General features: G+C 43.8%; 1 long non-coding RNA gene across 3 annotated transcripts in view; it reads right to left on the reverse strand.

Annotated features, from left to right (window-relative positions):
- Positions 1-5,535: 5,535 nt before the first annotated feature.
- The window catches only part of LOC140118736 (uncharacterized), a 150,615-nt gene continuing 135,848 nt past the window's right edge, over positions 5,536-20,302 (reverse strand). For 2 of the 3 annotated variants that reach the window (XR_011853246.1, XR_011853245.1), the window contains one exon: positions 5,536-6,095. This is a non-coding gene — a long non-coding RNA (uncharacterized lncRNA). Of the gene's footprint in view, positions 6,096-8,195; positions 8,384-20,302 lie in introns of those variants that run through there. The other variant, XR_011853248.1, reaches the window with a different exon arrangement.

The raw sequence follows: 20,302 nt of genomic DNA on the forward strand, positions 1-20,302 counted from the left end.
TAGGCATTACAATAGTTTCTTAATAAAGTACAGTCTTTAGTGCCAGAATAAGGCACAGAAGTATATATCCTGTGATCGTGACGCCACTTGCAACATCCCCCACCGGGGCCTAGCCTTTTCTTGGGGCCTGGAGACAGCCGGGGCCCGCAGTACCTGAGTGGCTGGCGGTTGCGGCCTAAGCACGCTAGTGTCACGGTGCTTGGTATGGGGAACCGGAGGGCTGTCCTACAGCCTGGCAGCTCTCCAGCAGATGGTGTTGGCAAGAAATGATGAGGGAGAGGCTGCTATAGCGGTTCTCCCTGGGGCAACCCTTTGGTGTCTAGAGTATGGGTCTCTGTGTAGTGGACAGGGTGCCTGTGATGGTGACAGCCGTAGTAGCAGGGACCAGACGGAGGCAGAGGTTGAACAAAAACAACTTACAGTTCTTTATTGGAACCGACAGGAACATCAGCAACGCGCCTTTAACAGACTGGTGGGATGCTGGAGAGGTATTTGGAGGGAGCCACAGGATGTAGAGCGCCAGCCTGGATGCAATGGCAGGCTGGGAGGTAGCTGTGTCCTGGAAGGATGCTTCAGCTTTATCCTGGATTGCTTCAGGTATCACCCTTGAAGGTAGGATGATACCCCTTTCCTCTCTCTCTCTGTCTAACTTGTTCAGACTCCCTGGTCTGACTGACTAGACTGGCTTTCAGACTCTCTGGTCTGACTGGAACTACTCAGAGTGTTCTCCAGAACATTCCTGGCCAGGGGTTTTATTACTCCCACTGGTCAGGTGGTGGCTGCTCCTCCAATTACCTCTCAGCTCACAGAGATAGAGTGTAATACATGTGATTGGCTAACACATATGACATCACATAACACACTTAACTCCTGCCTTACCAGGCAGGATCTGCCACTGCAGTGTTCCCCTGTGTCCTATAAGGACTATGTGGTGTGATGTAGTGACATGCTGTGGGGCTGACTAGACCCTACACAGGCTGCAAGCTTCATGGTGGGACGTATTCGCAACCACTCCTCTGCCTTGCATCGGCGAGGGTGTTGCACATGGCAGCAAGAGAAGAGAAACTGTAAAGAATTGACACAGAAAGTATATTGGAAATTTGTATAACTTTTCTTTTACACAAACAATATCAATTATTTGCTGGAATGTTTTTAAAGTGGACAACCCCTTTAATTCTGTTTTGTATGTTCTGTTTTAGCTCAAGGATGACTGACTCCTTTCCTCAACACCTTTCACTGATGATGTCACACAGCCCGCCCCTTTTATCTCCTGGCTCATCTCTCTAGTCCTGCATCAGAGCAATATATAGCAGTAGTGGGAGAATCATATTTTCCTTCACCTAATCACATCCTGCATTTTCTATTCCTGCTATTATACCAGTTAATAGATGACAATGTATAACACAGAACACCTTCCTTCCTGCCTTCTTAGATTGATACCTGTATAAACAAAAAAGGTTAAATCTGCCAGCATAGAAAAGATAACATACATAAATAGGCATGCTACCACAGTCATTTGATGCCATATCTGCCTGTTTCTGATCACTGAATTTGCAAGACAGCTCTCAGCATGTGTAGTGCCATTTACAGTGTCTGTCGTAAAAAGTCTTAAAATTATAAATGTTGTCAGCATTTTTTGTTTGGGATGTAAGCACTTTTTGAGATTTGCCTTGTACTTATGCTGGTATGGGAACAGGCTTGGAGCACTTGCACAGGGGCGCATAAGCCTTCAGCTAACCCAGTAGCAGCCCTTCATATAAAAGATATTACAATCTAACAAATAGACTAGCAATAATACCTGTCTTTAATCTCCAGCACTGAGTGGGTTATTACATGCCTCAGGTGTCTTTTTCCCTCCTCGGTATAGTTGTAAAAAATCAGATCAGCTGGTGTCTCTCCATATGCCTCACATAAAATAAGCTGTGTACATGGTGTGGGGATAAAAAAAAGTGCTAAACAGTCCTTGAACTCCCCTAAAGCATAACTTGGCTGCCTAGCAACAAAGAACATTTGGAGAAGCATTTCTGTTTCCTTAGCAACTAGGCAGTCTTGCAAGACTTCTCAGCTACACTTCTACCACATCGCTCCCCTGTTGGAAACAGATGAGCGTCATCTATTTAAGGGAGGGTCCCCTGGTGATACCAGTAATCCATCAAAACAAATTTTGCCGGAAAATTCTGTACATCTATGTTACCATGGAAACTCAGTTTTCCATCCTGCATGGTAAAATGGATTTACATAATACACATAGTCTCAGGTATCTGCTGTAGTTTTGAAGATTTCCTGCAGGAAGAGTTGATGTCAATGAAAATTTGGAAATTTTCCAATTAGGTCTTTAGGTTTTGTAGACAAAATCGGGGGTGAATTAACAGCCTGAATATTTGAACACACCTCAAGGCCAGTTGCCCAGTGTAAAATCAGATAAATTGATTTTGGTCTGATTTGAGTCCTTATGCTATCCAACTATCCCTTTTTTGTAGTCTGAGAGATACCACCTTTTTTTAGCACTTACTAGCAACACGTGCGTAAAACTCTAACCTAACTGGCATGACATTCAGGCTCTAACAGAGCCAGTAAATTTGGTTGTGATGCTGGATGTAAGAACAGTGCTTGAACTAATGTACTGACAATTGGCTTGTTTCTCTTAGTTATGGTTTAAAAGGAACCTGTCAGATGAAATTTACCTAATAAGCCATGATGTGTTGTCAAGCATATTAACACGTGGTCTAGCCAGTATAGTAAGTAATCGTACACGGCTGACATAACCCTTTTCTGAACTTATTTTCTGTTAGTATATTAAGCCACCAGTGCTTCGTTGTCATTGGGATGGCCAACGGAGGTGCGCACTGTTAAAATCCTAAGAGAGAGTACACAGGAGGAGTCCATGCTGCTGCCGAAGCCCGCCAGCAGAAGCAAGTCTCTGGACCTGGCAGAGTTTGCCAGGAAGCAATCGGCCATGGAGTGGCCACAACTTTCTCAGCCAGGTCCAATGAAAGATTGCAGTTCCAGAGAGTGAATCAATATTTTAGAGCTCTTTGTGTGGTGGCCTTAAACACTATGAATTTCTTTGAATCCTCCATTGATTTTGTTAAGGTAAACCTAGCTGATCAAATCCTGTCATTTCTACTTTTCTTATTTTCCTAAAATGTACTGTAATAGAAACAATAAACTCAAGATGGCGCAGAGACACAAAAGTTTTGAAGCTAAGGAATGCTAATCCTATCCCAACAGTTGGAGGCACTGCTGAGATCCCCGTGAGCAGAACCAAGAAGCCCCCTTGTTCCAGCACCGTTTGCAGCCTCGGGGTCACCACTTCCCGACCGGGACTGATCAACCCAGATCACTGTAAGTTTCAGATTACATATGTTAACCTGTAACTTGCCTGTGAGTCGAGGGGTGGTGATACCTGTGGCTGTAGACAGCTGTGATTGGAGGGTAAATATGTATAGCCACCTGGGGTCTGAATTGTTAGACACTTCTGTGTGAAATTGAAACAAGTGCCTTGGCTGCTGTGTGTAAGCACTTTGCTGAGCCAGAACAGAAAGGGAGGAGGAGGACGTTCGAAGTTCAGGCAAGATACTGAGAGGAGTATAGCAAAGCCGCAGTGACGATCAGACATAGGGGCTGTTAGAATTAGGAGAAAAAATAGGACGGATGTCTGCACATCAGACATAGGCCGCCAGAATAGGAGAACGGGTAAAGAACTGGTGTCTGGGGATTTTGATAGGAATTAGGAGAAAAGAGAGATTGTTAAGCGGGGGCCTTCTGATAAACCTCTAACTGACACACAGTGAGCTAAGTCTCTTTAACTGGTGATCGGTGAGCTTGAAGGTCAACCCTTAAGCCGGTGAGCAGCTGCACTGGTAAGGGTCTAGGACAAATCATGCTGCGGTTTCGGAATAGAAAGGACGTCCTCCCGGAGGGAACCACTGATGTGCTAGCGATAGTTCAGTGCAGGGAAGGGAGAGATGCACAGACAGAAGATTGGCTTGATGCAAGTAGACAGAAGGTTGTTGAGTTAAGTAGGACTGATGGAAAAGTGCAAGTGCAACGTGGTGGCTTCCCCACTGGTCCACCATTAGGCCCGGTTAGACTCAATCATGAGGGGAGCTCCTCATGTGTCAGTAGCTGCAGCCAGCAATCTGCTTAGCAAGGACAGTGAGTTGATCCCAGATCCTAGATCACTCAGTTACTGTGTAAACCCCACATGACTTGCACAGTGTCCTCACCTAAGTACAGCCCAAGCATCTGAGCAAAGGCCAGACAGTTTAGACTCCTGATGCCCCAGAAAATTTTGTGACAAGGTGCACAGCCCTGAATCCTTTATTCTATCGCCAGTCTTACAGGATTCAGAGGGGGGAGAGAAGGGTGTTTAACTGAGAGAAGGGTGTTTAACCCAGATGTTGAGTTTTTCTCATAGATGGCTCCAGGTCTGCAGGAGAAGACAGACCTGCTGGATATGCAGTGGTCAGTGACGCACATGAGGTAGTAAAAACAGAACCACTCCCTCCACACAAGTCCGCGCAGGAGGTGGAGTGACGGCACTCAGGGAAGCGCTACAGCTGGTGGAAGGTAAAAGGGCAAACTTCTATACTCAAGGTGTAGGTCTGGGGTTTAAACACAACTATGAACCCATATGGAAGGCTAGAGATTTCCTCACCTCTGCAGGGACCCCCTTTAAGCATGGCACGCTGATTAAAGAGCTCATGGATGCTCTCTTACTTCCACAAGAGGTGGCGATAGTTAAAGTAAAAGCACACACCATTTGGTAACTCCACAAGTCAAGGGCAAGTATGTTGCTGACAGGGTGGTGAAGGCAGCTGCACAGATGGAACCCAGAGACTCTCCGATAGTCTCAGCGGTGAGTTCTGAGTTGGAAAGTTTGATCCACAGGTGTTTCAGTCCCTTGTGGCCGAGTGTCAACAGAAGTGAAGGGAGTGTGGAGGAAAGCAAGAGCCCAGATGCCGTTGGACCTGGATGCTGGGATAGAGGGTGTGCCTGGCCGGAGCCCTGCACTCGACAGTAAGTCAAGTAGCCCATGGACACACACACATCCAAAATGGCGATGCTAGTGCTCATAAACTGCCAGTGCTTTGCCCTGGGCATTGCTACCCTTGTCACTAGACTAGTGAAAGCCTTTATAGTCTGTGCCTGCCATGACCCGGTAAGGTGGTAAAGACCCCACAGAAGGTGACACTGAAGCCACTGTATCCCTTCCAGAGACTGCATTTGGATTTTATCCAGCTACCAAAACGTGGTTCGTAGGAATACATGCTTGTGTGCATTGATCTCTTTCCAGGGTGGCCAGAAGCTTTTCCCTTGACCAAGGCTACTGCCAGAGCTGCAGCCAAGAAGTTGGTGAGTGAGATTTTTTCTGCAGGTTTGGATTTCCAGAGACCACAGAGTCTGGTCGCAGAACCTACTTCACTGGACAGGTAAAGACCTGAAGCCTTGTCCCTCCTGGGTGTAGAACAGGCCCTGCCCACCCCTTAAGAAACACTTCTGGATCAAGCTTTTGTGCAGAATAAAACTGCCTTTATTTAGTACTTCATGGCATGCAACAGGTAAAATACAGGTGGAACGGTCAGGCTTCTCAACGAGTTTCTAGCACACCTAAGTGCTTCATGACTACTGAGTGTGACTAATCAGCCGGTTCAAATATCCCCGCTGAGTTAGTCAGCCACTCCCCTCCCGACAGCCTTGACCAATATAATGCAATCATAGTATAGCACTTTGACAAATTGAATATTCACATTTATGTACATAAGCTTTAAAATTTAAGTGTACTGGCATAACATTCACTGCTATCTGCGGAATAATATAACATTTGAAGGTGAGAACTTTCATAGTTGTTTAGCGGAGCTGAATAGTCCATTGTCCCGACGCTATTCTCGGGTCCCCGATCACATGGTCTCATCATGTGATCCCACGTTCAACACGGCAGCCTCGCGATCCTCTATTAATAATACTAATTGCAGAAAAGCAGATGCGGGCAATTCCGGCCTTTCACAAGTATGTATATGATACTTCTGAATAACTTCTTGTGGGCCGCCGCCTCCACTTGGTCCAACGATGGAAACCGATTTGCCAAGTCACTAAATAAAAAAAAATAATAATAATAAAAAAAACTACGGTTAAGATCTTATTAAAAAAACAAGGCGATATGTAGATAAATAAGACGTAAACATATATGGGCATACAAAAGACATTAGCTAAAGTATAAAAGCAAATTTATGGACAAAAACACACGCTAAGGATGTTACAATTCAATATACAATAGTAGTGTTTAAGGGACAATATGTAACTCAGCATTATGCAATACGGCATTATATAATGGACGCTATGGATACATTAGTTCGTTTTTATAGTTCATTCCAAACACTAGATTGGCCAAGGAGGGGGAGAACTTTGCCCCATACTTACACCCCGTGTCTGCAAAAACAAACCTTGAATCAAACATGAATAAATGATGTCTTAATAAGAAATTACAGACCTCCATTATGAACGCACTTAAATTATTGTCATACGAACTATGATGTTCAAGATGAAATTGTAAAGCTTTCAAAGCTGTGTCATGTGGGATTGACGGGTAAAGGGCCCCCACATCGCAACTAACCCATGTGAACGTCTCATGCCATATTTTATTATGCATTGCACCCAGTACATCTCCACTATCTTTCAGAAAACCTGGTATTCTTTGCACTAGGGGACCTGCAAATGATGGTCCAACCACCCGCATAAATTCTCATTGATCGATCCAATGCCTGAGACAATTGGTCTCATGGGTGGGGGGCATACACCTTTATGTGTTTTCGGGAGTCCATGCAGGATAGGGGTGATAGGATGTAAGACTATCAATCTTTCCATTTGTTTTTCATTCAACACTCCCAAAGCGATTCCTTCCTTGCAGATTTCTAGTAATTTGTTAGAGAATACCTGTGTGGGATCTCCCTCCATCAGGCTCCAGACAAGAGGAGCCTGATCTGATCCATGTAATCATTCTTATTCATGAATACAACCGAGCCCCCCTTGTCTGACATCTTGATTACCACATCATCCCAACTGGATATTTCCTTGAAAGCCATTCTTTGTTTGTATGACATATTGTATGAAAGATTGGAATTATCTGTAGTGATATTTTCACCTAATGTTCTTATTTCCCTTTGACACCTTCCTGGAACAAACTCATTGGGGGTCATTTACTAAGGGCCCTAATCGCGTTTTTCCGGCGGGTTACTCAAATTTTTCCGTTTTAGGCCGATTTTACCTGAATTGCCCCGGGTTTTGGCGCATGCGATCGGAAATGGGGGGGGGGCGTGGCCGTACGAAAACCTGATGGATTCGGAGAAACCGCCGCATTTAAAAAAAAAAGTGTCGCTTGACACGCGCTTACCTGCACACGGCCTGGCTTGGTGAACTTCAGTGCACTCCGATGGAATTCAGTGCAGCAGCAACACCTAGTGGACATCAGGGGAACTACCTTAGTGAATCGCCAGAAGACCCGAATGCTCCACACAGATCCGCTGGATCGCGAATGGACCTGGTAAGTAAATCTGCCCCATTGAGTCTGTTCTCTCTTTGGTGGGGTAAAATGTGGGATTTTTGATATAATAAGATCCTTGGTTACCTATTTTTATGTAGTTAGTGTCCTGAGACTGTAATGTGTTAAGAGTTACTTGGTTCTAAATTCATTAGAAATATATACAGTATATCATAATAAGTATAATAAGTTATGCACTTGGGCCATGGAAACAAAAAGTATAATTATGTTCTAAACGGTCAATTACTTAGTAAAACTGGAGCTGAAAAGGACTTGGGGGTATTGGTGGATGGTAAACTTAATTTTAGTGACCAGAGCCAGGCGGCTGCTGCTAAAGCAAATAAAATTATGGGATGTATCAAGGGAGGAATAGATTCTCATGATAAAGACATAGTTCTGCCCTTATACAAATCCCTGGTCAGACCACACATGGAATATTGTGTACAGTTTTGGGCACCAGTGTATAAAAAGGATATAGTAGAGCTGGAACGGGTGCAGAGGAGAGCAACCAGGATTATTAGGGGAATGGGGGAACTAGAATACACTGACAGATTAAAAAATTTGGGATTATTCAGTTTAGAAAAAAGACGACTGGGGGGAGACCTCATTACAATGTACAAATACCTGAATAGACAGTACAAGGATCTCTCCAAAGATCTTTTTATACCTAGGCCTGTGACCAGGACAAGGGGGCATCCTCTACGTCTAGAGGAGAGGCGATTTTACCATCAACATAGACAAAGGTTCTTTACTGTAAGAGCAGTGAGACTATGGAACTCTCTGCCGCAGGAGGTTGTTATGGCAGACTCTATGTACATGTTCAAGAGGGGCCTGGATGCCTTTCTGGAGAGAAAAAATATCACGGGTTATGGGGATAAAACATTTATTTAATTCTTAAAGGTTGGACTTGATGGACTTGCATCTTTTTCCAGCCTTATATACTATGATACTATACTATGATCCTTGATAGAAATATCATCATTCACATTATAAAAATATTTTCTTATGGTAAGATCTCTAACAAATTTATTAATATATCTCATGGTATCAAAAGCATTAAAGCCCCTAGTCGGGACAAAATTCATGCTAAGACTCAATACTGACCTTTGATTGCCCGTAAGAACATGATTAGAAAGATTTACAATGTCCATAGATGTTAGTTGTTCCAGCTGGGAGGATCCGTGCTTGTGGAAAGAACTTACCGTGGATCTAGGTGAGCTGGAGCAAAATTCCTATATGCCTGCACACCCCTTACCCTTCCCAAGTTAGTGGTGGGATGGAAAGACTAAACGGCACTCTTAAGTTAGAGATCCGGGAGGCCATGGAAGAAACAGGGAAACCATGGCGCGAGTGCCTTCCTGCTGCCCACTATTCAGTTAGGACCACCCTTAACAGAAAGGTGGGATTGTCCCCCTTTGAATATACTTTTTGGCTGTGCACCCAGACTAAGCCCCTACTTTCTATAGACCCTATAGCTGATACAGTTGAGCCAGGCCTTGGAAAAAGTTGGCAAAAGTATTTCTGATTCCTTTATCAGATCCAGACAGAGACCTCAGGATGCATAACCTGAAGCCTGGAGACTACGTGGTGGTAAAGAGACCAGAGAGAGAGTGTGGAGCCTCGCTCCATGGTCCTTTCCAAGTCCTGCTGACCAGTGCCACGTCTGTGAAGCTAGAGGGAAGCCAGCATGCTTCCATGCTTTCTATTGCAAACTTACTTATTCTTCTTGCTAGCTGGTCTCTTCTTCACCCCAACCATGACTATTACCGTATCTATAGGGCAGACCAGGATGCCCCCCAGTGTAGGAGACTTTACTTACGGTCGGTGCAACAAGACAATGACCTTCTTTGACATTGACAGCACAGGTAACCCTGTATTAGCAGTGTCTGATGTGTACAGGATTTGTGGAGATAGGAGAGTCAGGTCAGGCCTAGAGGCTCTGAAGGTGAGTGCGTTGTGATTAAGTTTGTGCATTCCTTCCTCGTGATCCCAGAGGATGTTTGATCAGACACATAAAGTAAATGTAGAGAATCCCAAAGGATTCTGAAGATCTTAGAGAAGCACCCAGATGACAACGTTTATATAGAAACAGTAGGAGCACCAAGAGGGGTCCCAGATGAATACAAGGCCCACAATCAGATATGGGCAGGTCTAGTATCCATTATAACCCAGATAGCTATGAGCAAAGATGTTGATTGGGTTTGTATTATAATCAACAGAGATTTGTGAATTATATCTGAGATGCTTTCCAGAACAGCATGGCTTTGGACATGCTGAGAAGGGAGGAGTCTGTAAGATGGTGAGAGCGGCTTGTTGCATGTGCATCCCGGATAACATCGCCCCCTATGGATCCATTACCCATGCTCGTGAAAAGATTGAAGGACTGTCCAGGGAACTCAAGAGAAACTCAGAAGTGGACGCTATATCCTTCACTTTGTGGTTGGGTGATTGAAAGGGTTTTCTTTAAGTGGGGATGATATTGGGGATTGTGATTTTGCTCTTGTTATTTATTGTGTGTTGTGTGGTCCCCCACATCAAGTCCACCAAATATCATGGGTGTCAGTAGTTAGACAAGCCAAAGACCTCCTTACTCAAGTTACCTAAATTTGCATAATGAAGATATCCCTCTGAGATCAACCACCCTTGAAACATATCAAGCAGCCCCCCCCCCCCAGAGTAGGAAAAGGTAGAGTAGAGATTTGATTCCCATATGTGAAAGTTCACTAAATGGGGGCACACCCAACAGGGGTCTGCTGTCATCCAACTGGTGAAGAGGAGAGTGAAGCACATAAGGGAAGATCTGTAGGTCCTTCTAGACTAAGAGTAGCTGAGAGAAATTCCGGAATTAAGGGGGGGGGGGACAGTTAAGGTAAACCTAGCTGATAGATCAAATCCTGTCATTTCTACTTATCTTATTTTCCTAAAATGTACTGTAATAGAAATAATGAACTCAAGATGGCGCAGAGACAGAAAAGTTTTGAAGCTAAGGAATACACTATCCTGACGTCAATGTGCGAGAGCAGGGAAACTCTCCAATCAAGATCTAGGAACCTTGTTATTTTTCTATATAGAATGATAGAACAAATAAAGCTTGCACAGTGCAGATTTGCCCCAGGCAATGATAGCATGAGTGAGGCTTAAATCAGCTGTTGTCTAAATTATTCCTTACAAAGTGCACACATGCTTATTGATTTGAAACACAGCCAACGCACACTAAAAAAGGATATCTTAAATCCTACCCCAACAATGTCTTATTAAATATGGTTTAGGAGCTCCTCTAAATCATATGGCGTGCTTAATGCAATCAAACAGTATCAACCTATGGTAGTATGTCTGTCTTAGACTCATTTCACTGAAGCAGAGACTGACTTCTAATGGTCTAGAACAGTGGTTCTCAACCTTTCTAATGCTGTGACCCCGCAATACAGTTCCCCATGTTGCGGTGACCCCAAACCATGTCCAAGAATATAACGACTATAATACTGCCCCCTATGTACAAGAATATAACTACTATAATACTGCCCCCTATGTACAAGAATATAACTGCTATAATACTGCCCCCTATGTACATGAATATAACTACTATAATACTGTCTCTATGTACAAGAATATAACTACTATAATACTGCCCCTATGTACAAGAATATAACTACTATAGTACTGTCCCCTATGTACAAGAATATAACTACTATACTACTGCCCCTATGTACAGGAATATAACTACTATAATACTGCCACTATGTACATAAATATAACTACTTTAGTACTGTCCCCTATGTACAAGAATATAACTACTATAATACTGCCCCCTATGTACAAGAATATAACTCCTATAATACTGCCCCCTATGTACAAGAATATGACTACTATAATACTGCCCCCTAGTTCTAGTTCCCGCTCCATCCTGCCCCCAGTTCTTGCCCTCCCCTGCTGCCCCCAGTTATAGACCTCCCCTGCTACCCCCAGTTATAGACCTCCTCTGTTGCCCCCAGTTATAGACCTCCTCTGCTGCCTCCAGTTCTGGTTCCTCCATTTGCTGCCCCAGTTGTAGTGCCCCCCCTCCTGCCCCAGTTTTGGTCCCCCCTGCTGCCCCCAGTTTTGCCAACCCCCTCCCTCCTGCCCCAGTTCTAGTTTCCCCCTTCTTGCCCCCAGTTTTGGTGTGTCCCCCTGCTGCTTCAAGTTGCAGTTTCTACTTACTGAGCAGAGCAGTTCTGTTCCACGGGAGTCTGTATGGAGGAGAAGCCGGAGGTTCATGTGATGATGACATCAACACAGGTCCTCCAGCTTTCCCTGTATACAGCAGCCGACAGGTCCTCAAGCAGTGAGTTCTTATGACACATGTTTAATTCCGGCAAATACTTAATAGAATCTCAACCCCTGTGTTTTGGTCGTTCGACCCCCGCCGGGGTTGCGACCCACAGGCTGAGAACCGCTGGTCTAGAACATTATCATACTGTGTATACAACCCACACAGGAGGGGTAGGTGTACTTATTCACTGCAGTATCCCATTTCAGCATCTCCACTTTATTATACCTGACGGTAGATTTTTTACTATTTACTGTACCATTCAAAGGGTTGAAATGATCATTGTGGCTATATACATGCCACCTCCATATTCAAGGGAGGCCCTATATAAAGCCTAATTTAATCTAAAGACCTACGTCAGAGATGTGTGAAAACTGTGGCACATAAAGCTCTTTTTACAGGCCCTTCAGGAGCAAGTACAGGATAAAGAAGGCAGATTTGCCACTATGGGGGGAAGCAGTTAGTGGTTGGAACTGTAGGAGGCACTAAAGGCACATATAGTACAAAAAGTGAAAGCTAAAAAAATTCTTGGTGCAACAGAAGCACACGAACAGATCACCAACTAGCTATAATAGGCATAGATCATCCCCATATTGAAGCCCTTAGGTCAGTAACATATTAAATAGGGATAGTGAGATTTTGAACATCCTATGAGCAGGGGCTCTCTAAACAGAATCTTCATGATTCCTCTAGTGCTGTGAGATGATGAGTTCTAACTATGTGGTTAGATTATCAGGGTCCGGGAGTCCAAGTCTGTGTGTGTGAGCTCATCTTGAAATGCAAGGGTGGGGGCTGGAGTGCAGAGAGGAGCTCAGTTTAGCGTCAGACATGAGAAGAATATGTCCTGGCCAACCCTAAAGTCAGAAGATTAACGGTCGGATCCTGGGCAACCAGGACTTATAGGACCAGTTGGAATTATATCTGTGAAATCCCATATTTTTTGTTTATAGCAGTGAATTAGATAATGTGTTATTTTGTGATCTTGAGCATATTTAAGAATCTTGTCTTTGTGGGAAGATTGTCTTTGTAGAAGAGTGGAGCAAACTTTCTACCTCTATGGGATATTATAATGGTCCTCCCCAAGCCAGGAAAGGACCCTGATCTTCCTGAGTCTTAGTACTGACCTTAATCCTTGCTAGGGGTAGACATGAAGTTAATTGTGAAAGTCTTTGCTAACAGACTATATGGTGTTATTCCTGATTTAATACATGATGACCAAACAGGATTTATGCCCGGGAAGTCTACAGCCATTTGCATCTTCTGGGTGTAGGGCCATGCTCTCTCTGACAAGATCCTTTCTATAGGTAGTTATGCCCTGTATGGAGTTTGTGCCTTGATTCCTATCCTGGGTAAAATTACTATTTCAGGCTCCTTTGCCTAGGATTATGGCAACTAGTAATCTCTTTCAGCCTTTCTCATTGGGTAGGAGAATACTGCCCCCCATCTCCGTTTTTATTTGTTCTTGCGATAGACCTGTTGGCTTGCTCTTCTTATGAGATATGCATACTTCCTTGTGCTCGGTCATAGACTTAAATACCCTATTTCTATAGTGGCCTCCAGTAACCACTGGCTTCTCTTAATTGCTTCTGCATCAGGAGGTTCTGCAGAAGCTCTGATGTTTAATATGGGGTTCTATAACACATGAGATGGATAAAATAACGTACTGCAGCAGCTGAAGTATGTGTATGGATTGTCCATCAAAGACTATTAGAAAAGGGCACAACTGTTTTTTTTGTCAATTTTAATGGATTTATTTCCAGCTTCCCACTGCAATTTTAATGGATTTTTTTCACAGCTTCCCACTGCATGGAATATAAATACTGACGCTAGAAAACAAGTCCCGTATGGTTCCACAAACTCAAAACTAAATAAATTAAGTTAAAGCTAGAAATTGGTACCTCAATTGATTACATAACATAATACATGACAAAATATATGATTATTGGACCATTTGGACCGATGGCATCTTTCTATTGCTTGCCTCAGACAGTAGAGAGACCACGTGGTGGTATGGCCAATTGAAATGTATGAGGCAGAGGCGTTTAGACAACTTAAACAACAGGATTGCTATAAACAGCTGTCGAGCAATCCTACGGAAGTATTCAGTGGAGAATTGATCCATATATTAGATGATGCTTTAGCAAGACAAATTATTCCGATCAGAATACGCAGAGGTCTGGAGGTAGATTCACCGATTATACCTACCTTGTACTTTTTACCTAAAGTACACAAGAACGCCAAGGTACCACCAGGTCGTCCCATTGTGTCCGGCTGTGGCAGCTTATGTGAGCCTACATGCCGTTTTGTTGATTTCTACCTGCGCCCTTGCGTAGAAGAATTGCCATCATATGTCCGTGACTCCACGGATGTTTTAAAACGCCTTGAAGACGTGACACTGGAACCAGACATGTTTCTGGTGTCCTGTGATGTGGAGGGATTATATACGTGTATCAACCATGACTTGGGCATTGCAGCAGTGAAATTTTTCCTGGGGGTCCGAGATTTGGATGAGGATTTACGAACACTCCTGGTGACGTTAATGAGGTTCATCCTGGACCATAATTATTTTCTCTTTAAGGAGAGATTTTATGTGCAGACAAGGGGAACGGCGATGGGGGCCACGTGTGCCCCCTCGTACGCAAACCTTTTCCTCGGCCTTTGGGAAAGGAACGAGGTACAGGAGGCCATGGACAGGACATCAGGCCATGTGATATCATGGATGAGATTTATCGATGATGTCCTGTTCATTTGCCAAGGATCAAGGGCTGATCTAGATCAGTTTCTGATAGACCTTAACTGTAATGACCTCAACATTAGACTGACGAGTAACATCAATCAAGAGCACATGGAGTTTTTGGACATCCAGATTGATCTTCGACTTGATGGGCGTTTGAATACAACTGTGTACCGAAAAGAAACCTCGGTAAACGCCTTGCTGCATGCAAAGTCTTTTCATCCCCCTCACACAATTCGTTCTATTCCCAGAGGGCAATTTTTGAGGGCACGGCGAATTTGTGATACGATAGACACGTTTGAGGAGGAATCACGGACCTTGGGATCTCGCTTCAAACAGAGGGGATATCGGGATTCTGACATACACAAGGGTTATATGAGAGCCAAATCAACCGACCGGAAATCTTTATTCGTACAACGACGTAAGAACATACAGGAAAATAAGGTACAAATTATTACCCCTTATAATGCGCAATGGAAGGAGATGAATGACATCTTTGAACGATACTGGCCGATTCTCCTTTCAGATCCAGAGGTGAAAAGGCATCTGGCGGACAAACCTCAAACAATCTCGAGACGAGCCGATACAATTGGAAATACTCTGGTAAGGAGCCATTACACACCTCCAAAACCGAACAAGTATATTTTTGGATCGAAGGGCCCTGATTGGGGATCAGTCCCTTGTGGACACTGTTCGGTGTGCCCTCATATTAAAAGAACAAAAACGTTCTCAGACTCTGAAGATGGCCGTGTTTTTAACATTGTGCATTTTATAAATTGTAGCACTACGGGAGTAGTATACATCATCCAGTGCCCATGTGGACTCAAATATGTGGGGATGACCACACGTGAATTAAGAATCCGCTTTCAAGAGCACATTAGAGACATCCGAACGGCCGGTAAGCTTCTACCTAACGATTTTGAGAAGATAGCCAAATTGAAGCCCGTACCAAAGCACTTTTTCGAACACCATAACAGTAGATGGCAAGATTTAAGAGGGTACGGTATCGACAAAATTATCCCTGGAGCTCGTGGAGGTGACACCTTCAGAAAACTCGAAAGAATCGAGTTAAAATGGATAGTCAAACTGGCTACCACACACCCATCGGGTTTAAATGAGAAATTATCCTTTTCCCCTTTTGTGTGAATTTAGCCCGGAGTCGTTTCTTATTTTTAAATATTTTTGAGCTTGATTTTAACATTAATTTCTGGTCTGGGGTGAGGCATATGCATTACTCCCCAATAACATGGAACCCATTGTGGATTTTAAGGTTTGGTCTGATGATAGTGGTATTTGTGTTTTGGTTTTAGGCTTGCGGTGCAATGGTTGGTATGGTGACATCGTTGTGCACATCTCAAGAGCATGGCTTTGTTACAACTTTTCTGGTTTGAACGACTATACGTTTAACGCATTGCTTCTCTTTTGGGGGTGTCCGCTATTATGCATATACACACAACTTAAAATGATTTTCTGCCATTATAAGCACTGAGCACGATACTTAACCTAACAACTATTGCTATCAATTATCTATTCATACATATCTGGACAATTATTGACACATTCAGTTTGGGTGACACATCATTTTATTTTTCACCATCAGTTCAGATATTTCACTTTATTGCTTTGTATTCACTTTCACGTACACATAAATTTTGTATAAAGTTTTTTACCATTTTAACAATACATTTTTCCTTTTATGAATTTTTACGTAAATTATATCTGGCACAAGCACTTTATTAGGATGCAAATTCTGTATGCATCATCTACTCTCCCTCACGAGTCCTGAACAATATCTCCACAGTTACATTATATCAATCAGGCACAAGCACTTTCACTAATTTCGAGTCGCTCAAACAATCTTAGGACACTTTATTATTTTTAATACCTAATAAAGGTGGGATTTTATTGGGATATATGACATATAATGATCTTGCACTTTCACAATGTTAGCACAACATGAAATTACTCATTTTCAGTAATAGAGTAAAATCATATCTATATTATTATAACCAACATTATGATGATTATGACAATTTTCACTTGAATAACACGTGCCACTTTATGTATGTATAGTTTCAATTATACTGGTCCAATTTTTATGAATTTTTATTCTATATGGTATCTATTGCACATTGTCTATATATGTTGTTTATATTACAGTTGATAATACTAATAAGCATTTACTTATTTTAACAGCCTAGGCGAGCTATAAACAAATATAATCATACTATTGGCCATTTTATTGCACTACTTGCATGGCTTATACAGATAGGGCATGACCCAGACCTACCAATACCCAAGATGGCCGGGTGGTGCGCGCCTCTCCGGTGCGCATGCGCATCCTGGCGGCGGGTCTGCACTTCCGGTTCATGATGACGCGCGGTGACGCGCGCCCTCGTCTCCCGGAACTGCAGTTCCCGCGGCCGGATGTGTGTGCTCGCGCCGGGATGTGCGCCGCTATACACACTTGGGTAAGTTCTACTATCATAGGACCAATTTAATTATGGGCGTTTTCGTTATTGCTATATATGCCTCACTCGGGCCTGACCACAGCACACCCCCTTGAGGAAGCGATGGCGAAACGTGCGTCGGGGTGCTGTGGTGGTGGCCTGGTAATTTATAATTTTATTGTTAGGCACTTGTAGGTCATACTATGCCCCGTTTTGGGCATTGTCAGTACCCGGTATTATTTGTTATGTGATTATCCTCATGTGCCTAGGTGCAATATCCCACTGTGGAATATACTGTCGTTGACTTATGACCACCACCTCATGTGTTGTTGTTATTGTGGTTTTATCATGTTTTTAATTTTTGGATTGTCTATTTTTGTCGTATAATAAAAAGATGAATTTATAATAATATAATATTGACTTGTTTTTGATGTTGAGTTCAACTGATCCTATATACGTTTTTTGGTATTCATCAGTAGAGAGGCCAAGTTCACCCCTCTCTCTGCACAACTCTCCGATGGATACCGATGTGTAATTTTTATTGAATGCAAAACCTTTTTGGAAGAAGAGGAATGCTACAATCCAGCTAGAGACCCTACAAGAAACTAAAGTCCAGAGAGGGTTAACCGTTTTTATCCATTATTGTACCTTATGTCCTAAATACAAGAAATTAAGGGTGGGGATTAAAGGCACACCCCTTATGTAGTGCTGGACATGTTATTAGTGAGTGGAGGCCGCTACTGGACATGTTATTAGTGAGGGGAGGTTTCTTCTGGAAATGTTATTAGTGAGGGGAGGCCGCTGCTGGACATGTTATTAGTGAGGGGAGGCCGCTGCTGGACATGTTATTAGTGAGGGGAGGCCGCTGCTGGACATGTTATTAGTGAAGGGAGGTCGATGCTGGACATGTTATTAGTGAGGGGAGGTCGATGCTGGACATGTTATTAGTGAGGGGAGGCCATTGCTGTACATGTTATTAGTGAGGGGAGGCCACTGATGGACATGTTATTAGTGAGGGGAAGTCGCTGGTGGGCATGTTATTAGTGAAGGGAGGCCGCTGCTGGACATGTTATTAGTGAGGGGAGGCTGCTGCTGGGACATGTTATTAGTGAGTGGAGGCCACCGCTGGGACATGTTATTAGTGAAAGGAGGATGCTGCTGGGAAATGTTATTAGTGAAAGGAGGCCACTGCTGGGACATGTTGTTAGTGAAGGGAGGACACTACTGGGACATGTTATTAGTGAGGGGAGGCCACTGCTGGGACATGTTATTAGTGAGGGGAGGCCACTGCTGGGAAATGTTATTAGGGAAGGGAGGCCACTGCTGGGACATGTTGTCAGTGAGGGGAGGACACTACTGGGACATGTTATTAGTGAGGGGAGGCCACTGCTGGGACATGTTATTAGTGAAGCTGGTACACTGCAGGGACATGTTATTAGTGAGGGGAGGCCACTGCTGGGGAATGTTGTTCGTGAAAGTAGGCCACTGCTGGGACATGTTGTTAGTGAAGGGAGGACACTACTGGGACATGTTATTAGTGAGGGGAGGCCACTGCTGGGACATGTTATTAGTGAAGGGGGTACATGTTATTAGTGAGGGGAGGCCACTGCTGGGAAATGTTATTAGGGAAGGGAGGCCACTGCTTGGACATGTTGTTAGTGAAGGGAGGACACTACTGGGACATGTTATTAGTGAGGGGAGGCCACTGCTGGGACATGTTATTAGTGAAGCTGGTACACTGCAGGGACATGTTATTAGTGAGGGGAGGCCACTGCTGGGGAATGTTGTTCGTGAAAGTAGGCCACTGCTGGGACATGTTGTTAGTGAAGGGAGGACACTACTGGGACATGTTATTAGTGAGGGGAGGCCACTGCTGAGACATGTTATTAGTGAAGGGGGTACACTGCTGGGACATGTTATTAGTGAGTGGGTGGTAGTGCAATTTTAGACATATGGGGGCCCCAAACCAAAGTGCACATCAGGGCTCACTGGTGTCTTGTTACGCCACTAGTGTATAATAAAAACAAAATTTAGTGATGGCAAAAGTAGCTTGAAAAGACTCAAGTTTAAGCTACAACATGACATGCAAAAATTCATGCCTCTATATATGAATTATACACCCCATCCTCTATGCAGTGCATCTATACATAAATTACACCGCCTGTTGCCTCTACACTTCCTCTATATATAAATGACACCCCTGTCCCTTATACAGTCTGGAAATGTAGGAGAAAGAGACAGGGGCGCTTCTATGGTGTAATACCCTTTGTCAATAGTAGGATGATAAATAAAAATATAACCGCTCACCTGGCGGAGTTGTGCTGGCAGGCACAACTCTGTGATGCACCTGTAGTATAATAACGGCGTTCCTTTGCTTCCACGCTCTCAAGATACGATCCTTTTCTCCGGGGTGGCAGGAATCTATCTTGTAGGTAAGTCTCCAATGGATGTGTGTAGCGGTTTTGAGCGTTTGGATGGCGCGTCTATCGTTGTAAGAAGGAAGTAAGAAAGAAGTCCAGCATTTATGTGTCTGTAGCTCTGCGTGGTGTTGCACCTCTGTGCTTGTGGATGGCGCTCGACGTGCAATACCACGCAGCGCCACAGACACATAAATGCTGGACTTCTTTCTTACTTCCTTCTTACAGCAATAGACGCGCCATCCAAACGCTCAACACCGCTACACACATCCATTGGAGACTGTCTCTTATACAGTGGCTTCTCCATATATACACATTACACACCCCCTATCTCCTATACAGTGGCTGCTCTATATATAAATTACACCACCCCCCTCTGTCCCGTATACAGTTCCTCCTATATATATAAATGACACCTTTCCCTATCCCCTATACCAGTGATGGCAAACCTTTTAGAGGCCGAGTGCCCAAACTGTAACCCAAAACCCTGCTTATTTATCGCAAGGTGCCAACCAAAAATTAAAGCAGAACTTATTGCTCCATGTTCCTGAGGACAGCAACACAGTAGAAAGATGAAAAATTTTCATCATTTTAGCTTCTTTCCAGTATCCCCCTGTTCACAGAGAATCCTGGGGCCCGCAGGAGGTCCTCCAAAAATAATTTGACCCTGTCTAATTCTCCCTCTTCCTACGTCCCAAGTAGCAAAGTCAATATCAAAATATGACTGAAAGCAGCATATTTTAAGCTGCTTGGAACTGCAGGAAGATTCTTTGAGTCTTGTCTGGTGTGCTGGGGCAATGGCCCGAGTGCCCACAGAAAGGGCTCTGAGTGCCGCCTCTGGCACCCGTGCCATAG

Source organism: Engystomops pustulosus, chromosome 2 (assembly GCF_040894005.1).
Source record: "Engystomops pustulosus chromosome 2, aEngPut4.maternal, whole genome shotgun sequence".
Lineage (NCBI taxonomy): Eukaryota > Metazoa > Chordata > Amphibia > Anura > Leptodactylidae > Engystomops > Engystomops pustulosus.